The 16030-nt window shown below is 40.3% G+C and overlaps 1 protein-coding gene across 5 annotated transcripts in view; it reads left to right on the top strand.

Moving 5' to 3' along the window:
- The window catches only part of LOC146862268 (TRAF-interacting protein with FHA domain-containing protein A-like), a 198625-nt gene that overhangs the window by 158210 nt on the left and 24385 nt on the right, over nucleotides 1–16030 (top strand). For 3 of the 5 annotated variants that reach the window (XR_014978111.1, XM_085641430.1, XM_085641428.1), the window contains 2 exons: nucleotides 8100–8213; nucleotides 10262–10354. The gene's annotated coding sequence lies outside the window, so the exon portion shown is untranslated. Of the gene's footprint in view, nucleotides 1–8099; nucleotides 8214–10261; nucleotides 10355–16030 lie in introns of those variants that run through there. The other 2 variants (XM_085641429.1, XM_085641427.1) reach the window with 1 other exon arrangement.

Genomic DNA, 16030 nt, shown 5'->3' with positions numbered 1-16030 from the left:
CTTCCTCTAGAATGTGCCTAGTGCAACCATTGTGCAGTAGCAACTCTCAAACCTATCTCGGTGAAACACTGCTTTGCTTTTGAATTTAGAAACTGCCTTTACCACTTTCTGGCCTAAAGTACCAAAGTATTACAAAACTTCAGCACACTCTTCAAAATTATAACCTGAGCTATCACAAGAAATGTTTTGTAACAGTATTTTCTAAGTTCTTAGTTTAGGGGACATGTAAACAAAAATGTGTAATTATTTCTAGATGGTTCTCACAATGTAAACATTTATCTGAGATCCCATAACCAATTGCCCTCCTAACAGCAGTCAAAGGCACTGACAACAACCCATTTTTGAGTTTTACATGAAGTTTGAGTTATGGAAGGACATATGTCCAATTGAAATAGGATTCTCTTTCTGACTCACAACTTCTATCTCAAATTCTATAATTTTGCATCTATGCAATTTTCCGGTCATCTCCTCTCAGTACATTCCCAAACTTGGGTCTTAGCAATCAATGACCCCCCTTCCCTTATAGGCTTTACAGTACTTGCCCTGACCAAGATTAGAGTTTGTTTTACATACTTTAACAATTTTAATGATCAGCACCTCAAAACTCCACTTCCCCTTTAATTCCCTCTTATAAAGTCCAAGATTTTTGCTTCACAATATCCTGGTCCTCAAAAGTAATGGCCTCAATACCATCTCTAGTTCAAATAATCTTATTTATTGTTCACATTTGAGAGGAATAACCAGTGTCATCTTGGGAAGGGCCAGAAGTTGTTCCAACAACGATTTCTCTTATTTGGCAGTGACCATATAACTCTGCTCCAAAGAAAAAATAACTTGGGCTTTATAAAAGATCAACATACTCCACTCTCACCAACTTCGAATTAAAAGTTAATGTCGTCCCCCATCTACATGTGAATGTTTCAGATATTGCTGTGTCTGGTCAGTACATAAAGCAGAACTAATACATCTGATGCCCATATTGTCATACCAAGCTATCTCATCTCATTGTGAGCCAACAAACCTCATTTGAGCAATGGCTTTTCGGGTATCTACATCACTGTTTTTGATTCGACAGCTTGACGTCGGGCCTATTTTAAAAATCAATTGTATTAAATAAAGATAAAAGATTTTGCAGCCCACAGCGATCTTAACATGAGTGAGAAAGAAGAAATGCACCATCCGCAAAGATAGACATAGGACAACTCACCCAAATCAAGTACCCTCATGGTGTACTATTTACACGTCAAACAGCAAGGGAAAGTGGGCAGCTTATTCATCAACTATTTACCACAAATATTTGAGTGGATAACCAAAAGGTATATCTACAGGTAATTCAGAAAAAAGCATAAGGAGTGATTCTGCCAAATAAATATGTGCATAGGTCACTCTTTTGTGATGTGATTGTGTAAATAGGTGGCATAAAATCTGCTTTTTTCAAGGGCAAGAACAAAGTGAGCTCTACCTTTCTTGATATGGCTGGGAAGCAGGAGGTCTTAAGCTCTGTAGGTACCATTTGATAGGTCAAATGGTGTACATGGCTGGCTGATTAATTCCTCCAGCTTGCGATGTATAAAGTATGCAAAAGAGATTCTGTATCATCAGGCATTTCTGAGAATGTTAGTCAGTCAGTCCAATACAATGCCAATAGCTCAAACTCTAGTAAATGCAAGACCTATTGCATTGCAAATGCTTGTTAACTCTTTCCTGCAGCATTGTACTTAATAGCGTTGTCTGAGCTAGTAACAGCTAGAGCTTCTTAGTCTGCTTTGGATGTTGCCTTTATCGTGTGGGTATGGGCTATCTGCTAATGCTGAAATACACACACCTTGTACTCGGCTTCTGTGAATTGAGGTGTGTGGTCCCAGGACAATGAATGTGTGTCTGTGGTGTGTGATGTCACTTCTGTCCTTGTCAGGTCTCGGAGTCAGTGATGCTGTAGCTGTCCTGTTAGTGAGCCAGCTCGATGCTGTGTCTGGAGAAGGAGAGCATGTTCACTCTTGCTGAGGTGAATCTACCTGCAAATTAAAAAATGTATTTATACACTTCTATAAATGGCTTATGATGATTAAGCGATGAAAAAGGACCAAAAACAAAACTTCCACCATGGTGCTTTCAGCTGTGCAGCTGGCAGGGGCGCAGAGAATGCCTCATCCCTATAACCGTGTTTACTTGGTGTCGTTTGGGCAAAGGCACCCATACCAGTTTGCACGCACTCTTTGAACATAGGATAATGTTTGGACAAATATAAAAAGATAGGTGTGCATCCCGACCCCCATAATTGATGTTTATACACTTCTGCCTGATGCAGGTAACCTAATGCTAATCTCCCAATATTATTCTACTGTCTCATTTAACTCACTCACCCTCCTCTATAATTCTTTATTTTAAAGGGGGAATCATAGACGCACAGCACATACAAAATTTCACTGTTACAAACAACTGGAGAGGCAGTAAACACCGTCAAGTGGTTTTTAAGCTTCAGTAACTTATATTTGATAATCACATAGGCGAAACCTAATGCATTTACCAATGTTTGTTTCTTATGCGACGTCTGATACTTTTATAGTGCATACTATGAATGGAGTTGCCTCTGGGTATCTCGAAGAGTTCGGATTATAGGTGGGTTACAACTCTGGAGCTGAGGCTAAAGCTAGTGAACTTTTCTCACAGTGCCTCTCGGTAGGTCATAAAGTTATTTGGCCTACACCCTCATGCAAACTGTAGCTTCCCTGCAGAGTGCATAGACTGACTGACTATTGTAATTATTATTACTTTATGTGAAGGAGAAATAAAGGTGTCTAAATACTGCTGTATTTATAGGTGAGGAGAGAGCCAGAGAGGGAGAAGAGGGAGTGAGAATACCAAAGGGCGTGACACAAGGAAGTAATGCAGAAAGATAAGGTGAATACAGTGGTGATGATGAAGAACATGACATGTTAGATATACAGATGGAGGATTTCCAATACGTGTAGGGAAAAAAGGGCGTAAGTGGTTTACAGCATGAGAAACTGCTGAGGAAATTGGTATGAAGGGCAGAATTAGCGTGATTGAGACACTGTGAAGACCACTATCCCACCCTACAGACCATGCAATTTTCAATTCCCAGACAAATATTCTCAGATCTGAAACCTTTTCAATTCTAATTATTCACAAGAAAATTATAATCACTTCTCATTGATCTTATTCTGTTAACTAGCATTAGCAAGGCCGATTGGTTTGGCTAGTTTTAGGCATATGTTCATTGCAGTGTGACATGCCTGGAAACAGCAACAGAAAATTCACAGTCACCGAAGTGCCGGTTTACCTTTCGATCTACGCACAAGTGTCACTCTAAGTATTACTCATTTGACATTAGAATGTCACTCATTTGCACACTGAAACCATTGAAATGTCACACATGAGCAATCTGAAAACTTGTCTGCTATGTATCACCCTTTATGCGTGCTCCTTTTGTGACCCTCAAAACTTGCTATTAACTGCAACACATTTCGATGGGGTCTTTGTACCAGAGTCCTGTAACAGCTACCACAGCATGTCCAGTCAATAAAGATGGGTTCCCATTGGGTCCCCAGGAGATCCCATTTGGGGTCTGGGTGTGCTCACTCTGCCCCCTCAATTTATTTTTGCTCATTTCCAGAACACCGGGGCCATGTCCCTGGGTCTTGTAATGGCTGCCAAAACATATGGTTCAGGTTGAAACCAACCAATCAGGATTGACTAATACCATTTAAATTGGCCAATTAGAGCATATTTGGACACCAACTTTCCCGACATCTATATTTATTAGAACCATAGTTTCTCAAAATCTACTGAACTGATTTACACCACATCACAAAAAGCACAATCTGCATACCAAGAGCTAGCTTACTTTCAAATATGGTGTAATTCCGTTCAGCAATTTTTGCTGTTGCCTTGTCTAAAGAAGTCTATGAAAAATGCATGGGGATTTTGTGTTTGAGACCCCCTTTTTTTCTCAGCCCCTGCTTGACGGATCACCCTGAAACATTCCATGCTCAAACAAGTCGAAAAGTACCATATTTTTGGAAAGTTTTGTGGCGATTCATCAAGCTGGGCCGAAAGTTATTAGCAACACAAAAAAAGATTTTTCTATGGAACAGCTGACCTAACTATAACTACCCAGTGACGACTGCCACTGAGTAATACATTTGTGTGTGTATATGTTTACATATATATATATATATATATATATATATATATATATACACTTAAAAAACCATAGGTTTCACACATGTTATAGTTAGCTGGACATTTCACTCGTAAAAAACCAATGAAATTCCCCCGTTATAGTTAGTGCAGGCAACTATAACTCACGCGACCGCAATCCTCTGCTGATGACGTCAGATATTACATCACTGTATTTAGACACTTATTTACCCATGTCTTCTTCCATTAATCTTTAGCTATACATATATTACAAATATTTATTTTTCATAAAGACACATATGTCATCAGTGATGTAATATCTGACGTCATCAGCAGAGGATTGCGGTCGCGTGAGTTATAGTTGCCTGCACTAACTATAACGGGGGAATTTCATTGGTTTTTTACGAGTTAAATGTCCAGCTAACTATAACATGTGTGAAACCTATGGTTTTTTAAGTGAATTTGCAGGGTTTTTTAAATGCTAATTCGTAACTATAACGTGTGTGAAACCTATGGTTTTTTCAGTGAATTTGTACGTTTTTTTAAATGCTAAGTTATGTATTTAATTATTTAATTTTTTTTCAGGTTTTTCACCGTGCGCGCACCGTGCGCGCGCTGTGGGCGCTCGTTGCGCTTTGGGCATCGAGCGCCAACGGTTCGCCATGCGCGCAACGTGCACGCACCTCGCGATTTTTATTTAAAAAAAAAAAAATGTTTTTTTCGCCCTTGGGGGTCCTTCTGTGACCCCCTGACCAAGGCTAGGGGGTCAGGAACTGTCCACTCTGCCCCCTTTTCACGTTCTCCACCTTTTTTTTTCACCCCCTCAGACTGCGAGAGACAAAATGGCGGCCGACACTTCCTGGTTTGGGCCGATTCGAATGTTTACCGACATCTAACAACCAATCAGAATTGCGCTCGCGCACGGCAGGGTGCGCGCACAGTGCGCGCACGGTGCGAGCGTATAGATATTGATATGCTTTTAAATGCTATTTTCTCAGAAAATACTGAACAGATTTACACAAGACCTGCAAAAGGCACTTCCTTGCGTTTTGGGACCCCCCCTTTTTCTCGGCCCCCGCTTGACGAATCACCCCGAGACTTTCAGGGTAGGAGCTGAACGGAGCGCCCCATTAGTTTTGAAAATTTCGCGAGGATTCGTCAACCGGCGCCAAAGTTATTCAAAATAGAATTTTGAGATTTCCTATGGAAACTAGATTGTAACTATAACTATCTACTGGCGACCGCCAGTAGATAATATATATATATATATATATATATATATATATATATATATATATATATATATATATATATATATATATCCAAATTCGTATCGCACCGCGAAATAAGTGCACTCTGAGGACACAATCCAATTACAGTTCAAGTAGTTTAATACACTCTAATGCAACGCGTTTCGGCAGTTACCCCTTAATCACACGTATAGAGACTTACAAAACAGTCTGTGATATATAGCAGGAAGTAGAGTCATGAATTTACATAGACAGCAAAAAAGGACTAGCAGGTAGCGCAAATGCCTTAATCATGGTAGCCATTTTGAAATGAGCAACTACGTGATGGATTACCTACATAGTGTAGTTATTCCACGTTTCATATGCTACATACATAGCAAAAATAGGTACTAAACGTAATTACACTTCAAATTAAACATTTGTGAAATCAAATGATAGATCGATAAATACATTATTAACAATAAACATTATATTGTTAATATTGGTGGCCATTTTGAAACAGTACATTCCTCGTAGTCCTACAATAACTAATGATGCCTCTAGTCATATAGATGAACTGACGTTACCTAATGTATCCATGTGCGGCTATTCTTGGTAACACCCGTGAAGGAAAAGTGATAAATATTTAAATAGAGTGCATTTCATCTGTTTTCGTGTTAAATCGATCCTCAGTGTTGTAAGGAATAAATAAGGACTAAGATAGTAGCTTCTTCATATTTGTACACAGGAAAAAGAAGTTGTTAATATGAACCTGATCGAATTCAGACGGAAAAAATGGTTTAGAGAACAACCCATACATAAAGACAAGCACTTGTATCTTTGGCTGAAGATCAAAGTATTGTCATCTGCCCTGTGGATAAGGGAGGTAATGTGGTCATTTTAAGTAGAGAAAAATATGTGGCAGAAGCCTTACAACAATTGACGGATGCTAGTTTTTACACTGTGGTGCAGAGAGATGTTTACTCCAGTAGTGTGGAAGCCATCTGGGAAAAACTGACCAATTGGAAAGATATGGGCATACTCGAATGGGAGGAATTTTGCTTTCTTAAACGTGGTTATCCCATTCTCTGGGAAGAGGATTATCTCCTTATCACACTAGATGTGAATTCACTCTACACTATAATTGAACACACTGAAGGCATAGAGGCTTTTAAACAATTCTTAAGAACCAGACACATCAGGTTAAAGGCCCACACAACCATGCTGTTAGAGATGATAGAATTTTGCCTCAATAATAACATCTTCCTATTTGATGGCACACTCTATAAGCAAATTACAGGGACCGCAATGGGGACCTGTTTTGCCCCCAGTTTTGCAAACCTGTTCATGGGCAAATGGGAAGAAGAAATCTTTTTGGATAACACTAACTTTCCAGAAACAGAGCAGGTGGTACTATGGGTACGTTATATTGATGATATTTTTGTGGTGTGGAAAGGAGAAGAGATCGAAGCCAAAGAATTTATCAACAAACTTAACACCAATACATATAACATCAGTCTTACATGCACACTTAGCAAAACATCAGTGACATTTTTGGATACCAAAATTGAGGTCAGTGGGAATACTTTACAAACTAAACTCTTCCGTCAGGATACAGCAGGTAACACCCTACTACATGCACTTAGTAGCCACCCTGATCCACTGAAATTGAGCATACCCTATGGGGAACTACTTAGGGCCAAACGGAATTGTAGCACAGAGACGGCATACAAAGAGGAAAAAACAACCATGATTACCAGATTCAGGGAAAGAGGATACCCACAATAGGTCCTCAACAAAGCAATCAAGAAAGTAGAACAGGTTGAACGCAAAGACACACCACACACAAGAGTACACAATACCACAATAACCGAAGATCAGGAGAGTAATACTAGAATCATCCTCACATACAATAGGAATGCTAGTAATGTCAGACATATCATCACCAGACACTGGAATATTCTTAAGAGTGACCCGAACATTGGTCCCCTTATCAATGACTGGCCGAGCATCACCTACAGAAAGGGTGTGAGCCTTGGAGACAAACTAGTCCAGAGTGATATCACTCCTTACAACACCATAAAAGACCAAGGATTGAGAGGGTTCTTTCCATGCGGGCATTGTAGGGCCTGTAAGCATAGCCGCATGCGGAAGGAGTATACCACTGTAAATAACAGAAAGAAACAGATAAACCAATTTCTCACATGTGGAACTCCATTTGTAACATACTTTCTGAGTGCCCGTGTAATCTCAAGTACATTGGAAGTACCATCCATCCAGCCAAAAAACGTGTACTTGAACATATGAGAGCTATCACTAATCAGGACCAACAATATCCAGTGGCACGCCACTTCCAACAACACCACTTTTCCGATAGCACCCTGCTAACCTTCTTTATTCTAGAACATATTCCTAGACCACCCAGAGGAGGGACCAGGCCACTCAGACTCAGACAGACGGAATCTAGGTACATCATAGATCTCCAGACAAAGAGCCCAGGAGGGCTTAATCTTGATGAAGAGTACCAAATACACCTCTATACGAAGTAACCAGTTCTCTGCCCTTTGACATCTGTCCTGTATTCCTAGGGAATTTAATGGACATGTAGTAACTGTACTATATTGTCATGTATATTATGTTTCTGAAAATTGATTTTAATCTATTTTATTTTATTTTCTTCTCTTTCCCCCCTTTTTTTCACTGCAGGAGGAAAGGAAGTGGCCCATACTACTGAGGTAGTACACGGTCACGGGTCTCCTAACCTTTTTTCCAGAGGCACAAGGCGAGGTCACATCACTTCAGTCTAGCACACCTGATCTGGTTTGAATATCGTTATCTGTTTTTTACTTTCTATTATGAATGGATTTTCAATTGGTACAGGCATTATCCGAACAAATTTGACCCGTTATGATAGTGGGGGTATACTTTTGTATGGACATTGGATGACATAGCCAGTAACATTGCATGGCCACCTCCTGGGGCACTTGCCCTACATGTGATCATATGTTGTATTGATTGTATTAGAGTATTTTCAGGACACGTTCCTCTGTTATTTGTGTATTTACACACATTTCTCCACTTAGCAAAACAGGATTTCTAAGTTATTTTGGCACTTGCCATTTATTAGTGTTCTGCCTTTTCTTTTTCCTGTGTACAAATATGAAAAAGCTACTATCTTAGTCCTTATTTATTCCTTACGATACTGAGGATCGATTTAACACGAAAGAGATAAAATGCACTTTATTTAAATATTTATCACTTTTCCTTCACGTATGTTACCAGGAATAGACGCACATGCACACATTAGGTACCTTTGGTTCATCGATATGACTAGAGGCATCATTAGTTATTGTAGGACCACGAGGAATGTACTGTTACAAAATGGCCGCCAATATCATGTTTATTGTTAATAATTTATTTATCGATCTATCGTTTGATTCCACAAATGTTTAATTTGAAGTGCAATTACGTTCAGTACCTATTTTTGCTATGTATGTAGCATGTGAAACATAGAATAACTACACTATGTAGGTAATCCATCACATAGTTGCTCATTTCAAAATGGCCACCATGATTAAGGCATTTGCGCTACCTGCTGGTCCTTTTTTGCTGTCTATGTAAATTCATGACTCTACTTCCTGGTATATATTACGGACTGTTTTGTAAGTCTCTATACGTGTGAGCAAGGGGTAACTGCCGAAACGCGTTGCGTTAGAGTGGATTAAACTTCTTGAACTGTAATTGGATTGTGTCCTGAGAGTGCACTTATTTCACGGTGTGAGACGAATTTGGCTATTTGGATTACCGGGTACTCCCCTGGTGCGTGCACCACCTCCCACAGGTTCCGGTCTTGTTTCATAGGAGTGTTTGCTATTTGAATAAAAATATATATATATATGTTAAAGGGACATTATAGTTAGATAAATATGACAGTTTAAACATACCATTTAAACTAACAAAACCATTGAAATTCACCAGTTATAATTATCTCAAGTAAGTATACCTCGTGCCCTAATGTAACTTTAGCTCATGCCCACATCATGCAAAGTGTTGTTGTTGTCAATGTCAGTTCTGTTGTCATCAATGATGTTATCAATAATGTCACAGAACGGCATGAGTGTTGTAATAAGTGATGTCATAATCATTATGGCTCCATTACTGTGTTAACGAGCAAGCATAGTTGTGTTCCCTGTCCAGGAGAATGCTCTCCTGGGCAGGGAACAGATTTCTATTAAATCACACCATGAAATGATCTGGAGGTCTGCCTACTGTACATCCCCTACACTTGAAATCATAACACAACTAGTATTTTATCAGGCATCTGAAAAGCTATGCGTTACATAATAATGGCCCCAAAAAGCAAAATGGACGGAGAGGCCTCATCCATTCTTTTGTGGCATATTTCATCATCGTCCAGTCCGACCCACTATGTTAAGATGATACTAACATGGTGGTCTCAACTTCATTAGGGAGGGAGATCAAAATAGTAATGTTCTGGTCATAAGCGGGGTCCAGATTTAACTAAAACTACCTAGGTGTAAATCCAGATTTCCTTTATCTTAGGGTACACTCAGCTGGGTTAGAATCAACATTTTAAATTAAAATAAAAATAAAAAATTATGTTAGGATCATAGAGCTCTGGCCGCAACTTAGGGTTGCACTGTTCTAGCCAGATAGGAGTTTGATGTGTTTCTGATCCGTGTAGTCAACCTCCCTGAAAAAGTATAGATTTTGGCCTTTGTGGATAGCGTAGGCTTGAAAATAAAGAACGAAGGTGGAAAAAATGGCACAATAGGGCTTCTGATCTGGTGAAATTATCATAATAATCATTACCACTATAATCATAACCCTTTTTCTATCTTTTTTAGGACTTTTAGGGAACGAGTGCTAATGCTAACATATCTGCAAACCTGCAGCAAGCACTTCAGCGACTCAAAATCACTGGACAATAGGAAACTGGGGTGAGTGTGTGTGCACTAATGATGAAGAATGTAGTTATTTGGTGTTGTCTGACTGTAATCTTTCTTGTTATATGTAAAGTACCCCGCTGCCTCCCCAGCTAGAACTGTGCTCTATGAATACCATAAATAAATGCATGAATAAATAAATAGATTAAATATGTAATGACTAAATGAATACATATGTTGTGCAGTTGATCTATAACATCTGCCCAAAAGAAACATAAGGATTTGACATGATATTGTTTTTTTTGTTTGTTCTCATTCGCCATCAAATAAACTCAGAGCTGTTCGATTAACTCCTGTGGCCCCCCTCTTAGATGGCACCAACTGGAGAACTCTAGATGGATAAACTTTACACAGAGCCTCTCTGCTGACTTGTTCTGTGTCCAACTGGGCGCCTCACAGAAACCAGAGGGCTGAAGTAAATCAGTGTAAAGGCATAATCATCGGACAAGTACATCCTGATAGTCAGAGAGTGCCCAACCATTCCTCACATGGAGCCCAGAAATCTTTTATGTTGTTTTTATCTCTTTCTAATTTAACTCTGTCAAGCTTCATTGTATATTTAATGGAGATCACCCAATCTAAAAACGTCGGAGGTATATCCCTAACCCACAATTTACATATTTCTCTTCATGCTAGTAAAATCAGATAAAAACATAGCTTATTTTCCCACCGAGACATAGACTCATAATATGGAAACAACCCAAAGAACACCAAGGTAATGCTTACCAGAGTTCTTAAACCAAAAATACTTTCCATACCTCCACTTACAGCCGACCAGAAATGGTGCAACTTTGGACAAGTTAAAAACATATGGACATCATCAGCATTAGTCTGGAGGCATTTTGGACACTTTGGCGCTGGACATTTTGAAAATTTAGAAAGCTTTAAGGGGGACCAGTACACCCTGTGAATACAACAAATATGGTTTCTTCGTAAATTTGCAGGTTGAACTGTAGTATGTAAAAGGTCGTGAGATACTTGCCATAAATCTTCAATGTGGACGACAGGCAAGTTCTCTCCCCACAGCTCTGTTGGCAGTTTAAATTCACCCACCGCCTGGTCCAGCAATAGTCAATAAAGAATCGCCACCTCATTCTTTTTTGAGATTTTTCTCCTCAGTGTCTTTTCCAGTTCATTGGACATGCCCACGGCAATCTCAATTGCTTGATGCCAACTTCTTATATGCCAGTCCTCAAATTTGGACAACCCGTTATCTGTAAGTGTACTCAGGATATCCCAAGACAGCAAAGAAACTTCCAGTATCATTTGTTCCCAACGCAGGATTCCGGCTTTTATCAAAGGAGTTACCAGAGAGTCTTTGGTCCGCTCTGGTGAGCCCGGAGCGTTCCAGATGGGTGCTAGTGCACTGAAATAACTCATTTTTAAAGCTTTCTTTACTTTAAACCATGTACCGGCTAGTCCTTTCAATATCTTTAAGCAAACTTTCTTAAAGAATCTTGGGTCGCCATATTTGTATAAAAAGCCTTGACGTCCTCCGTCAAGATCTAACAGCATCTCTTTCAGCATGATACCAATACCTGAGCTGTCTGGTATGTCCATCAGCATTTAGTAGAAATACTCTTGCGTATAAAACTAGATCTGGGAGGCATAGCCTTCCTTTATTTTTCTTTCCACGCAATTTCTTCCAAGATATTCTAATACCTTTCGATGCCCAAATGAAAGTATTTATTTTTGCCTAGAGTTTCTTCAGGCTTTCTTCATTAAAAGCCAGAGGAATATTTTGTAATAAAAAGATTCTTTTAGGAAGCACCACCATTTTTGTTAGATTGACTCTGCCAATTAGGGTCAAAGGTAGATAAGCCCAGCTCCTTAAAGAATTATGTATCTCTTTTTTGATTTTCTGAAGATTTGTATCTGTAATATTATCGATATTAGGAGTGATCAGTATACCCAGATATCTCAACACTTTTTTTGTTAAATGAGAACTAGAGTCTAGATTCCATGCCATACATTCAGTCTTTGCTGCATTTATTTCATATCCTGAAACAATACCAAAGTTCTGTGCTTCCTTGCAGATTATCGGAATTGCGGCATTCAAGTCCGATGTAAATACCATTAAGTCATCGGCCTAAAACGCCACCTTCCTTTTGCAATTCTTAAATTTAAAGGGAGGTATTCTTGGATGTTGTCTAATCTTTTCAGCTAAAGGGTCAATGTATAAGTTAAAAAGCAGTGGGGATAACGGTCAACCCAGCCTTGTACCTCGCTCGATTTTGACTGGTGCAGATAGGTTCCCATTCACCAGAATTCTAGCAATGGGTGCTTGATACATCAAGGAGACTGTCCTGCAACATTTTCCCCTAGATTACTCTCTTTTAATATATACTTTAGATAGACCCAATTTACTCAAATGCCTTAGTGGCATCTAGGGTGATTATGGCCAGAGGTTTTTTATAGAGAGTTGCTATATCAATTGCCCCTATCAGATTATAAGTAAGATCCCAGATTCCTCTGCCCCGGACAAAGCCTTTTTGATCCCTAAGGAGTAGGCCCTCTATCACTCCATTCAACCTCTCTGCCAATATTTTTGCAAATATCTTATAATCAATATTAAGCAGAGAGATAGGCCGGTACAAGTCACATGAGCGTGGTGATTTTGAGGGTTTAAGAATTGAAGCTACTGTTGCTTCATTCCAAGATGACGGTATATCCCCGCCCTCCTCAAAAATGTGAGAAAATAATGTCGTCATGACAGGGATAAGGGCCTCATTTAAAGCTTTATATTGTTCAGCCGGTAACTCATCTGGGCCAGCGGCTTTTCCAGCTTTGCCAGTTACTATGGCTTTTCTAACCTCAGGACTTGATATCGGCATGTTCATGTTGAGAGATTTATCCTCAGCAATTCTATTCGGGAGACCTGAACCAATCAGTCTCTGATTTCCTCTTCCTGGACAGATAAATCTTCACGATAAACATTCTCAAAATGCGTTGGAAAAGCCTTTTCAATTTCAGCTGGAGTCTTAAGTAAGCTCCCTGGGACAACAGAGTTTAGCTCATTGATGGTACCTCCTGCCAGATCTTGTTTGGTCTTCCTTGCCAGGAGCTTTCCGCATCCCTCTCCATACTCAAAGTGAGCTCATTTGCTGGCTTGCCACCTCTTTTTTAACCTTGAATCGAGCACCCCACCCAAATCTGATTTAGGAGACTGTAAGTTTGATAGAACATCTGCATCCGAAGGGTTGCTCTGATGTGTGGTGAGGTCATATTCTGTCTCTTGTATTTCCTTCTCTATCCCCTCCACTTTGGCTCTATACTTTTTATGTCAGGCAATTTGTAAAGATATTATGAGACCCCTTAAAAAGGCCTTGTATGCATCCCAGACAACTTGTACCAAAGCAGTACCTACATTTGTTAAGAAAAAGGCTTTCATTTCAAGGGTCAGCTTATCAATTATGCCCTCCTCCAGAAGAATAGCACGATCAAGTATCTATCTCTTGAGGATCGATTTTACTGGCACCTTGAGTGATAGTGTTACTGCTGAGTGATCAGAGAGATGTTCCCCCATGTGCTTAATGTCCTGCACCAAATTCTTAAAATCTCTACTGTTTGAGGGAGGGGAACATGGCGGCCGGCGAGTAGCAGGTCACGGAGGCTCCCGTGAGTCAGGAGCTCGTTTGGTTTAAACATACCCTGGGATGTAGGGAATTTAGCTTAGAGATTACTACGATGTTTAAAGTCTGAGATTTAATTTAATAACTGCGCGCACGGACTTTGGAGCGCATTTGGGAGTTTTTCTTTTCTTACCTGGATTGGACATTTGCATTACGTGGCTGTGGAGTTGTCTGATTCATACCTGCATGTTCAGAGCCTCATCGCAGGGCATCGAGGCTGGAGTTGGCGGGGAATAGCGGTACGGGGGTGCCAGGAGCAGCAAAGCAACAAAACTCGTAGCTTCAAAGGAGGTGGGATCTGCTTTGGTTCCATGCAGCCCGCAAGCTGGGTCGCAGGTGGAAGGCCGTTGCAAGGTTCCCCTTCCAGGGTTGGAGAGGCAGGGGCAGCACAGTCGCTGCTCCTGCGCTTGAACAACTGCAGGAGCACCCAGTGGAATTGTTAGAGAAGCCAGGAACAGGGAGTCCACGTGCAGGACTTGGGGTGAGTGCTGAAGGCAAAGCAAAGTTACATGGAGTAGAAGGAGAAAAACTTGCTTGCATGTCAGAGGATTCCTGGATAGTTTTGGGGGGTAAATTAGAAAAGTTAGGAAAGAATACCTTAGGGGTGAAGCCAAAGGTGCAATTTAGATATTCCCTAAGAAGCTCAAAACTGAATTTGTCTATGGTGAACCCGCAGGTTGGTGAAGTCATACAAAAACAAGAGGTAAAGAAACCAAAAGACAGAATAAGAATCTACCTCCCCAAAACAAATTAACTAACGGGGATTGGGTAACATGCAAAAATAGCAACCCCTGTAAGAAATAGAACACACTTTTGAACCGACAAAATCCTAAATTGATTCCTTCGTTAAGAAGCTATTTTAAGGTGGCACCCAGCACGTTCACACTAAAACCAACTGGTGTAAACTCCGTGGGCGACCCAAGAGAGATACCTAACTCTCTGGAAAGTATTCCAACCTTGAACATGTTTCATCCACTAACGGACCAGGCAGGCTGGCAGAAAGGAAACGACATAAAGCGTCCAGCAATGGTTGATGAAGTAGATAAATCCCTAGTTGTGGAAATGGTGAAGCAGAGATATCTGGGTACACGCGGAGAGGTTTTGGCGGTTAATGCCGAAGTAGCTGCATTCCAAGTATATATGAGCAAAAACCTGGTGGGTCTTTCCGGAGGCGCCTCGGCTGAATCTGAGGCAGTGTAAGTACAAGTACATAATGGGGACACAGTAGACCACTCCTCTTTACAATCAATGTGTGAGTTACTGCAAGCTCTAGCTAAAGAGGTGAGAGGCAGATTTTTGGTTTCGGAAGGCAACCAAGCAGATATCAAGGTCTCATGTGAAAAACTAGAAGCCAAACTGGACTCTCTTGCAGTCAGGACTACAGCATTAGAGCTCACAGTGGCAGAACTAGTATCTCAGATGGAGGACAATGCAAGAAACATAGTAACACTAAAAGAGAAAGAAATGGGAGTGCAAGACAAACTAGAGTCTCTAGAGAACTCCCAAAGGAGGAACAACCTTCGCCTACTTAAAATACCAGAAGGGGCAGAGGGAAGTAACTTAAAAGAGTATGTAGTAAAGTTAATTAAACAAGCTACTTGTGTGGAGTGCTCAGAGGAGGCTCTTATAGCTGATATACAGAGAGTACACAGAGACCCCTTTAGGCTGAATCCTAATAAAACGAGACTTAGAAAAACTTTAGTGCATTTTCTAACATATAGCTTAAAAAAGATATCCTCAATAAAGCCCTAAAGTTAAACTCCTTATCTGCAGAAGGTGTAATATTTCAAATACGCTCAGATGTCTCAGCAATCACTGCCTCTAGGCAGTGGGAGTTAGGAAAGCTTCTTGAGCCCCTGAAAAAGCTGGGTGCAACAGCGCAACTTAAGTTCCCAGCAATTCTCAAAGTAATGCATAACAACAGAATGCCATCATTTAGATGAGTTGAGGATGCTGAGAACTTCCTGTACTCCATCTCTGGGGGTACAGAGGGAACAGGAAAATAAGCTATTTCCCTCGGGTAAGAATTTTTTTGTAA

This window comes from Triturus cristatus, chromosome 2_2 (genome assembly GCF_964204655.1).
Source record: "Triturus cristatus chromosome 2_2, aTriCri1.1, whole genome shotgun sequence".
In the NCBI taxonomy this organism is placed as follows: Eukaryota; Metazoa; Chordata; class Amphibia; order Caudata; family Salamandridae; genus Triturus; species Triturus cristatus.
This window is presented reverse-complemented; position numbering and strand designations above follow the sequence as displayed.